Below are 10,000 nucleotides of genomic sequence, written 5' to 3' on the forward strand. Positions count from 1 at the left end.
TATGATTTCTCAAGATATGCATGTATGCAGACATGTATTTATATATGCATGCATGTATGTATGGACAGACAGACGGACGGACAGATGGATGGATGCATGTATTTATGTATGCTTCTATGTAAATAAATCTTATGTTACATTTTGTGTGTGCATTTGTGTGTGTGTTTAGAAAAAGGAAGTTGTTAGAATTTTGGATAATAATTTTGTGCTTTCACCTCTTTCTCAGAGATTCGTTATGAATAATTTGTTTACAAAAAATTCATACCTTCTATATACATGTGAAGTAGTTGAAAAATCTGGAAATAGAATGTATTTGTTATTTTGAATCTATATGTGTGTAAATATGTGTGTGTGTATGTAAGTATATGTGTGTGTGTATGTATTTGTGTGTAAGTATATGTGTGTGGCAAATATCTGGAGGCTTAGTTAGAGAAATAAAGGAAACAAGAAAAAGTTAGAAAGGAAGGGAGGAAGAAAGAAAGAAAGAAAGAAAAAAAAGATAAAAGAAAGAAGACGAAAGAAAGACATCAGGATCTTTTCCTGAAATGGTTGAAATTGCATTGCACTTTTCTTCATGCCTGATACTAGAGGGGAATACTTTTAAGTTTGATGGTAAAACATGTCAATAAATAAAAGGCACAGCTATGGGGACTAAATCTGCACCCTCATATGCTAACCTGGTTGTGGGGTTTTTAAGAGAAAAAACTATATGACGAAATAAAGAAAACTTTCAAGCAATATGCCATTGAAAAGTGAAAATGCTTCTTCAATAACAACAAATATACTTAACAAATAAACATACACACACCAGTATTTGAACTTCTACTCTTGTCATCCTTCACACATTAAACATTCTATACAGTATGGCAAGACATATTTGTGCAGTAGTACTTGATCCAAAACTGCATTTAAATTCAACTCAATAAAATCAAAGGCTTCCTAAAAAACAGATGAAATTATATATAATGATGAAATTATATAGGTGATGAAACTGGACATCATACAACTGAGGACACCTAAGAAAAACATTAAAGAAAATACTATCCTATTTATCAAAACAAATAATCAAAGTGTAACCAACATATTTGTCACTGTAAAACAAACCTACCAAAATTCTTAGAAAGCCCCAAACTGAAAAGTCTGGTTGTTGAAAACCTTATATGAAACAGTAAATGTCAATCAAAAATTTGCAAGGGCAAAATTTACACTAGAGGATTATTCAGAATTCTCCAGGAAGGACTGCAGAAATAATAGATGTAAAATATGTAACAGCACTAACAACAATTTTAAAATTTGGAAACTGGTTCCCATATAAAATTTACAATTGGTTTTTCCAAGTAAATGTAGATATGAACTGCAAGACACAGAATCTCATCTACTGCATAACGTATCCCAAATGCAAAGAAAATTATTTTGGTAAAATCAACAATCCCTGTTGCCAACATGCAACAAAATACAGACAATACATCAGACAAAACGATTCCACTAAGTGAGCATCTGGAAGTATGTGGAAACAGTAGATTTAAGATCTTTCTCTCCTACAAATGCTCAAGGGCTGACCCAAAGTACTGGAAGGCAATACAACTACATGCCAAAAAGATTTTTTTCTAAATTACATATATGAAGAAAAGAAAAAATATATATATATATTTATGAACACATTAGAAATTCGTACTTAAAAAATTAGTATCCCATATGAACCAGATCAGATTGCCACTGGATAGTATTAATAATGTACTCATTACTGTTACTAATATGACTGGAAAATGTCTTGTTTTCAGAGTTTTTAATTAAAATTTTCTGCCAAACTTTAGTCACAATTTATGTTCCCGACACTAGCTTAATGATTCTTCTAAATTCTTTGTTATGTTTAAAATTAATTGAAAGAAACACAAAGCATCTCAGCATAAATATGGTAACAAAAGGGTTAAACAGCCAACACACAACACACATATACACTTAATACACACATACACAGTGCACACACATTTATATCCCTTCCAAAACTATTTAATAGGTTCTATTTTCTACAGTGAGATAACATGACACCTGACAAAAACTGCAATGCCTAATAAAAGAAAACTGACTTCTTGAACTATCCTTAGTTTCAACCATTTCAGAAAAAGTAAAATTCTGTACAACCTGGTAGCATGACAACTGACCAAAAATACAATGCAATTTCAAACATCTCAGAAAAGACCCCTTTCTCTCTTTCATTCTTTTATCTTTTTTTTCCTTTTTTTTCCTCTCTAACCAATCATCCAAAATCAACATGCATATTTAGATTCAAAATAACAGAGAACATTCTCTTTCTAATCCATCTTCAAATTTTTTTCAACAAACTCACATATTTATATAAAAGGTACAAATTACCTGTAAGTAAACCATTCATGAAGAATCTCTCAAAGACCGATGAAGACTAAATGAATAATTATCCAAAATTTTGTCTATCTCCTTTCTCTTACTATATAAAATCTGTACACCACTTCGAACAATCTCACTGTCTATCTCTCTCTATCTGTGTGTATACATATATGTATACATACATACATATATATATATATATATATATACACACACACATACATTTACATATATATATATGCATACACACATATATATGTATATATGTATATATGCATATATGTATATATGTATATATATAATATATATATATATATATGTATATATATATATATTATATATATATATATATATGTATGTATGTATGTATGTATATATATATTATATATATATATATGTATGTATGTATATATATATATATATATATATATTAAATTACACTAAATTATATATGCATGTGTGAATTATATGTGAGAGTATGGAGTGGATAAAGGGGTTGGTTTTCTTTTGACCTTGTATTAAAGACACAACTGCATAGAATTTTAATCATTTTTTCTTTGCTTTTTAAAGGAATTTTCACATTTCCTTCTTAGACTTCATATGGTAATGGACTTAGAAATGCTATTGTTCTAATTTATTAATACGGGACTAATAAGGAAATATGAAAAATCCATAATACAAAGTAAGATTAATCTTCAACACAATTGTGTTTTTAATGTATGTTAATATATAAATGATGGTAGTAATGATGATGTTGATAAATATCATTATCAGTTATGATCATATCAGTGAATTTCTACATGGTAAAAAGATGTTTTCGTCTATTTTTTACTCCAGTATGAATGGCATAGTGTGTGTGTGTGTGAGCGTGCACACTTGTATATGCAGGTATGTATCTATGTTTGTATGTAACATACCCTGTATGAGGTCTTTGACCTCATGTACAGTACATCAAATCCATGTGAGTCCATGTATGTCTGTAAATATATATATATATATATATGTACAATACACACATGCATATATATAAACTCACATATATATGTATAAACTTATGTGTGCATGTATATACATATCTATCTATATCTATATGTATATATGTATGTATTTATGTATGTGTATATATATATATAATAATTGAGTAGTTGAATGAATTATCTTATTATGGATAATTCGGTTAACCGATACCTGGGTAGCAAATTCACGTCAGAAAAACACGGTTGAAGCTTTCATTCTTTCATTTATTTATATATATATATATATATATATATATATATATATATATATATATATATATATATATGTGTGTGTGTGTGTGTGTGTGGTGTGTGTGTGTATGTATATGTATATATATATATTAATCAAAGGACATACTGAGTATGTCTAATTGCTGGAAATAACAGTCAAAATTCTTATTTAAACTGTGGAAAAAATTACACTGGTAATAACTACAGAAATCAATCCTTTAAATGTGTATCTATTGCAGTTTTAAAATAAATACATGGAGTTGCATGTAGTAATAGGAAACTATGTATGTTGGTGACTGGAAGAGCATTTTGCCACAGAATATTGCCGTAGCAAACTTGTTGAGCATGATGATTCTTATTATATGGTCTTGGTAGGGGTTACTGCTTGGTTATTTCTACAACTAGGTATTATTCTTGTAGTAAACCACTGAAAAAGATATAGACGTATCTGGATGGTTAAGAAATGATATAGACATATTTGGATGGTTAAGAAATGATATAGACATTTTTTAAATGGTTAAGAAATGATATAAAGATATTTGAATGATTAAGAAAAGAAATAGACATATTTGGATGGTTAAAGAAAAATATAAACATATTTGGATGGTTAAAAAATTATACACATATTTAGATGGTTAATCAATGATATAGACATATTTAGCTGGTTAGGAAATTCCCTTAACAACTATGTTGGTTCAAGTCCAAACCCACAATGTAGCACACTGAGCAAGTAGGATGCTACAATAATTATAAGCTAACTGAAACATAGTGAGCGATACGAAAATTTCTCTTATGCTTTCTAATTAACCCTTCCTTGCTTTCACAATTCAATGCTATCAAAGGCTGTAAAATTACAGAGCAACATGTTTGTCAGCAAAGAAAAATCATTGCTTGGAGAACAATCACTAAAGGAGTCTCTACACAAGTGAATTAAGGGAAGAGCCTATATAATCACTTGATCTGATAAAACTTAACAAACAATTCACTTTCAAATCGCACCCTTGTGTTTTAGAAAAGAACATAATGGATGGGGTAGTCCTGGGTTAACTGCCCATGTAAAACGATGGGATGGTCATAGAATGTATTTAATCATAATCACAGGAGTGGCTGTGTGGTAAGAAGCTTGCTTCCCAACCACATCATTCCAGGTTCAATCCTGCTGCATGACACCTTGGGCAAGTATCTTCTAATATAGCCCCAAGCTAGCCAAATCCTTGATTTGGTATATGGAAGCAAAAAGAAATCCGTCATATATATATATTATAGGCGGAAGGGTGGTTGTGTGGTAAGTAGCTTGCTTACCAACCACATGGTTCCAGGTTCAGTCCCACTGCATGGTACCTTGGGCAAGTGTCTTCTGCTATAGCTTCAGGTCAACCAAAGCCTTGTGAGTGGATTTGGTAGACAGAAATTGAAATAAGCCCGTCATATATATAATTATATATATGTGTGGGGGGGGGGTGCATGTGTGTGTGTATGTATGTATATGTTTGTCCCCCCAACATCGCTTGACAACCGATGCTGGTGTGTTTACGTCCCCGTAACTTAGCGGTTTGGCAAGAGAGACCAATAGAATAAGTACTAGGCTTACAAAGAATAAGTCCTGGGGTCGATTTTCTCAACTAAAGATGGTGCTCTTGCATGGTCACAGTCAAATGACTGAAACAAGTAAAAAAAAGAGTAATCATAGGTCTGCTTGATCACGACTGACCATGGGCTAAATAGCATCAACAACATCAAATGAACTCAAAGACAGTGTATATATATATAAACATATAACACTTAATCTAAGTGTAATGATTTCCATTATGCTTTGTTTTTAATTTTTTTTGTATTCTTTGTTTTAATACAATTATTATGTTTAAAGTAAGACAAAAGCATATAAAACAATGTCAATATGATTTATGATTTATGATTATATTTCATTAAGCATTTAGGTGGCTAGCGTAAGTCATACATTTCAATCAGACAAGTTGCTTTTAATGTTGGGTGGGCGTGTTGTGAAGTGGGTAAGGAAGGGTAAGGTGGAAATGGCGTTTTGGTCTTCAAGGAGATATGCTTCAAAACAACCTAAAAAACCATTCGGTACACATCACCGTGTTCTACAATAATAAATCAGACATATAAACATTAATATTTTAAAAAAGTTAACCAGACTATCAAAAAAATACTTTTTATTTTTTCAACAACATGACAATAGAAGTATTAGCTCATCAATTTAGTGAAGGTTTGTAAATGGAAGATGCTGCCACAGCAGTGTTTATTTGAAGCATTTCATTTCAAAAAGATTAAATGATCAACTTGTATGTAGAGATCAATAGCTGATCAAAGAGAATATTGTATCAATTATGTGCCTTTTTCTTTTTTTTCTCTTTTTTTTGTTTGAAATTCATAATTTCACATATTCTATTATAAATGGAGTGAAGGTTTTTAGATTAATAATAGTTTATAATTTAGTGTAAACTTCAAAATAGTATTATTTCGTAATGTATTTGTATATGTATGTATGCACGTATGTATGTATGTATGTATGTATGTGTACACACACATATATATATAGAGAGAGAAAAAGAGAGAGAGAGATAGATATATGTATGAATGCATATTCATATATATATATGTGTGTGTATGTTATATATATATAACATACACACACATATATATATATATACAATATACTATTCCATGATAGAAAGATCAACAAAAAGGCACTCCTTCTGGTGAGAGATAAATATTATTGCTTAAAGGACGCAATACATGTCTTTAAGTGCTACTAATAGATTCATATTTGGAGAAATATCTCAAACTTATTCATTAGGCACAAGTCACATATGACAAACTAAAAAAATTGAATAAGAAAAGAATCTTAAAAATGCTACATCAGATAATCAGACCTATTTTGAATTATGTGAAGGTGAATTTAAAAATCCCTATGCCAATTACATAGCTTCCTTCCAACATGTGGACGATAGTAAAGCTACTAAGTTGGTTAGCCATGTATGGAGCTTGAAAGCTAATGAAACACAACATATGATTAAGAGAAATATAACTGAGAAATCGACACCGTATGTTAATGGATCAAATAAATGTAGGCTATGTTTAGCTGAAAGAGCTAAGATCCCTAACTCTCTACTGAACTCTAGGTCTGAAATTTTCAGCAGTTGCAAACATATATATGAATATATTTTGAAGAATTAGAATATTCCACCTATATCTGATTAACTTGTTGATATCTTTCCAGCCTTATAATCTAAGGTCTAATGAGGATAACTCTTTTACCTCTTTTTCTTTTTACTTATTCATTTTGTTCTTTTTTTTAAAACCTTCCAAGTTTACTACATGCTGCTTTCCCAGCATTTCCATGTTTCTTCTCTTATTCAATTTTTTTAGTTCGTTATGATATGTGGTGTCTGTCTGATGAATATGTCTGAGATATTTCTCAACACATAAAACTATTAATAGCACTTAAAGACATGTATTGTGTCCTTTAAGTAATAATATTATATATATATTCTTTTATTCTTTTACTTGTTTCAGTCATTTGACTGTGGCTATGCTAGAGCACCACAAAGTGACGGGGATGTAAAGACACCAGCATCAGTTGTCAAGCGATGGTGGAGGGACAAACAGAGACACAAATAGCAAATACACACATACATATAAATACATATGTGATGGGCTTCTTTCAGTTTCCATCAACCAAATCTCACAAGGCTTTGGTCAGCCCAAGGCTATAGTAGAAGATACTTGCCTAAGGTGCCACATAGAGGGACTGAACCTTGAACCATGTGGTTGGGAAGCAAACTTCTTCCCGCACAGTCACTCCTGCACACACAAACACACACACACACATATATATATGATATATGTTTGAGTGTGTGCGTGTATATATATATGTTTATAATTATATTTATATTTATACTTATATATAATCATCATCATCATCATCACCATTTAATATCCTTTAGATGAATAGTTTGACAGGATCCAGTGAGTCAGCGGATGGCATCGAGCTCCAGTTACTGCTTTGGCATGTTCCCTATGGCAGGATACCCTTCTAACACCAGCAACCTTATAGAGTGTACTCGGTACTTTTTCATGACATCAATGCTAGTGAGGTCACCCAGTAAATCACAAGACAATATATATATATATATATATATATATATATATCATAGCATGTAACAGTGTTTACATGTATGTGCATATACATACATATGTATGTATGCATGTATGCATATATATATATATATATATATAATATATATATATATATATATATATATATATATATATATATACATATATATATATACATATATATATATATATATATATATATATATATATATATGTATGTATATTAGACAGAATGAGATAACAAAGCCAAGGCTGTGAGGAGTTTTCAGGACATTTATAATGAAATAGTCTTATAGCTGCGTCTGGGATATTATGGATATCTCTTCATCAGAGATGGTTTGAGAAAATATTTGAGTTCAAATTATTATACATACATACAACATACATATATGCATATATATATAAAAAGATAGATAGATAGACAGATAGATATGTGTGTGCATGTGCATATGTTTGTGTGCATGTGTGTACACAGGTGTGCATACTCACATTTATTTGTACATGGTGTTGGTGTAAATATTTTACCACCATATATGGAAATATTATACTGAGAAATTGTCATTGATATAAACAACTGACATGAAATTGGAAATACTTATCTAGTTCACTTGTATGCGACCTCATAATACAGAATATTAATATATTTGCCTAGGAGACATACAACTTTGTCTAAGATTGTCTTAATTGCTACCACCTGCACAAATTATGTGTGATTGTACACTGAAGTATTTAAGATAATGATTGGTAGATTGATAGGACTGATTGAACATCAGACAATGTGTCTAGAGGCATTTGTTCTAGTTCTCTACATTCTGAGTTCAAATTTTGCTGAAGTCAACTTTGCCTTTTTCACTTTCTGAGAGAGAGAGCTGGGAACAGGCTGATGAAGTAAAGTACTTGTTGAATGAAATTCCTGATTGCTAATTAACTGTTTCTTGTAAATATATTTGAAATTATTATTGAACTCCACAGGAGAATTAAATAACGTAATTTTTATAGAGGGCACTAACTTTTATATCGAAAGCAATCAGTGTTAAACAAATTTGGTTAACTATATCAAATAATCATCATCCTCATCAATATCATCATTATCATTTAACGTCCATTGTCCATGATGGTATGGGTTGGACGGTTTGACCTGGGCTGGTAATCTGGAAGGCTGCACCAGACTCCAGTCTGATTTGGCATGATTTTCTACGGCTGGATACCCTTCCTAACACTAACCACTCCAAGAGTGTAATGGGTGCTTTTACATGCCACTGGCATGGGTGTCATTTGCATAACACCAGTATCTGCCACAGCTGTGATTTTGCTTGGCTTGATGGGTCTTCTTTTCAAGCACAACATAATGCCAAAAGTCTTGGCCATTACCTCCAATACTCGAAAGGAACTCAGCCACCTCCATGAGGCCCAATGCTCAAACAGTACTCTTTATGTGCCAGCAGCATGTGTGCCACTTATGTGACACCAACATCAGCGATGACTACTGTCTCACTTGGCTTGACAGATCTTCTCAAGCACAGCATATCATCAAAAGTTCAAAGTTTGAATATCATGCTTCACCACTTTGTCCCATATCATCAAAGAAAACCCCTTTTAAATAACTTCAAAATATTTGCCACTGATAACCTGAAAATATTCCATAGCCCTAACTTTCTTACACAATTGCAAAGTATGTAAACTCTGATGATAGTGAGATTCTTTTCCTTTTTGCAATACCATCACTGTAGCCTACTATGATCCAGCTATTATTAAATCACACAGGTATGCTTGACACAGAAACTGATATGTAACATGACATCACCAAAGCAGTCACAACAAGTGCCATCAGTAAACTGTCAAATTGTACAGAATGCCAACTATCTGGCACTAATATACTGTCTATTCTAATATATGGAGAGTGTATAATGGAATGGATTGTGGTAAGTGCTGGGTCAAATCATCCATGTGATATGAACTGACCAAATTTCGCACTTGATATTTTCATCCAGAAACCATTTTAAAACTTATTTTAAATTCTCTTCACTCCAACTCCATAATCTATGTATGTGAGCTGTATTCTGAGCCAATGAAACTTCAAGTAATGTAGAGCTTAGTCAAACTGCTATTAAATATTTACTATTCCAATTATATGTGGGAAGTGCTACTTTCTTTCATTTGATTACCTACTTATAAACATGTTTGTGCATATGTGTGAAGGAAGGGTGGCGATCAGCTTCTTCACTATTTCTGTTTAACAAATTTACCAA

The sequence above is a fragment of the Octopus sinensis genome, linkage group LG9, assembly GCF_006345805.1.
Source record: "Octopus sinensis linkage group LG9, ASM634580v1, whole genome shotgun sequence".
Classification (NCBI taxonomy): Eukaryota; Metazoa; Mollusca; class Cephalopoda; order Octopoda; family Octopodidae; genus Octopus; species Octopus sinensis.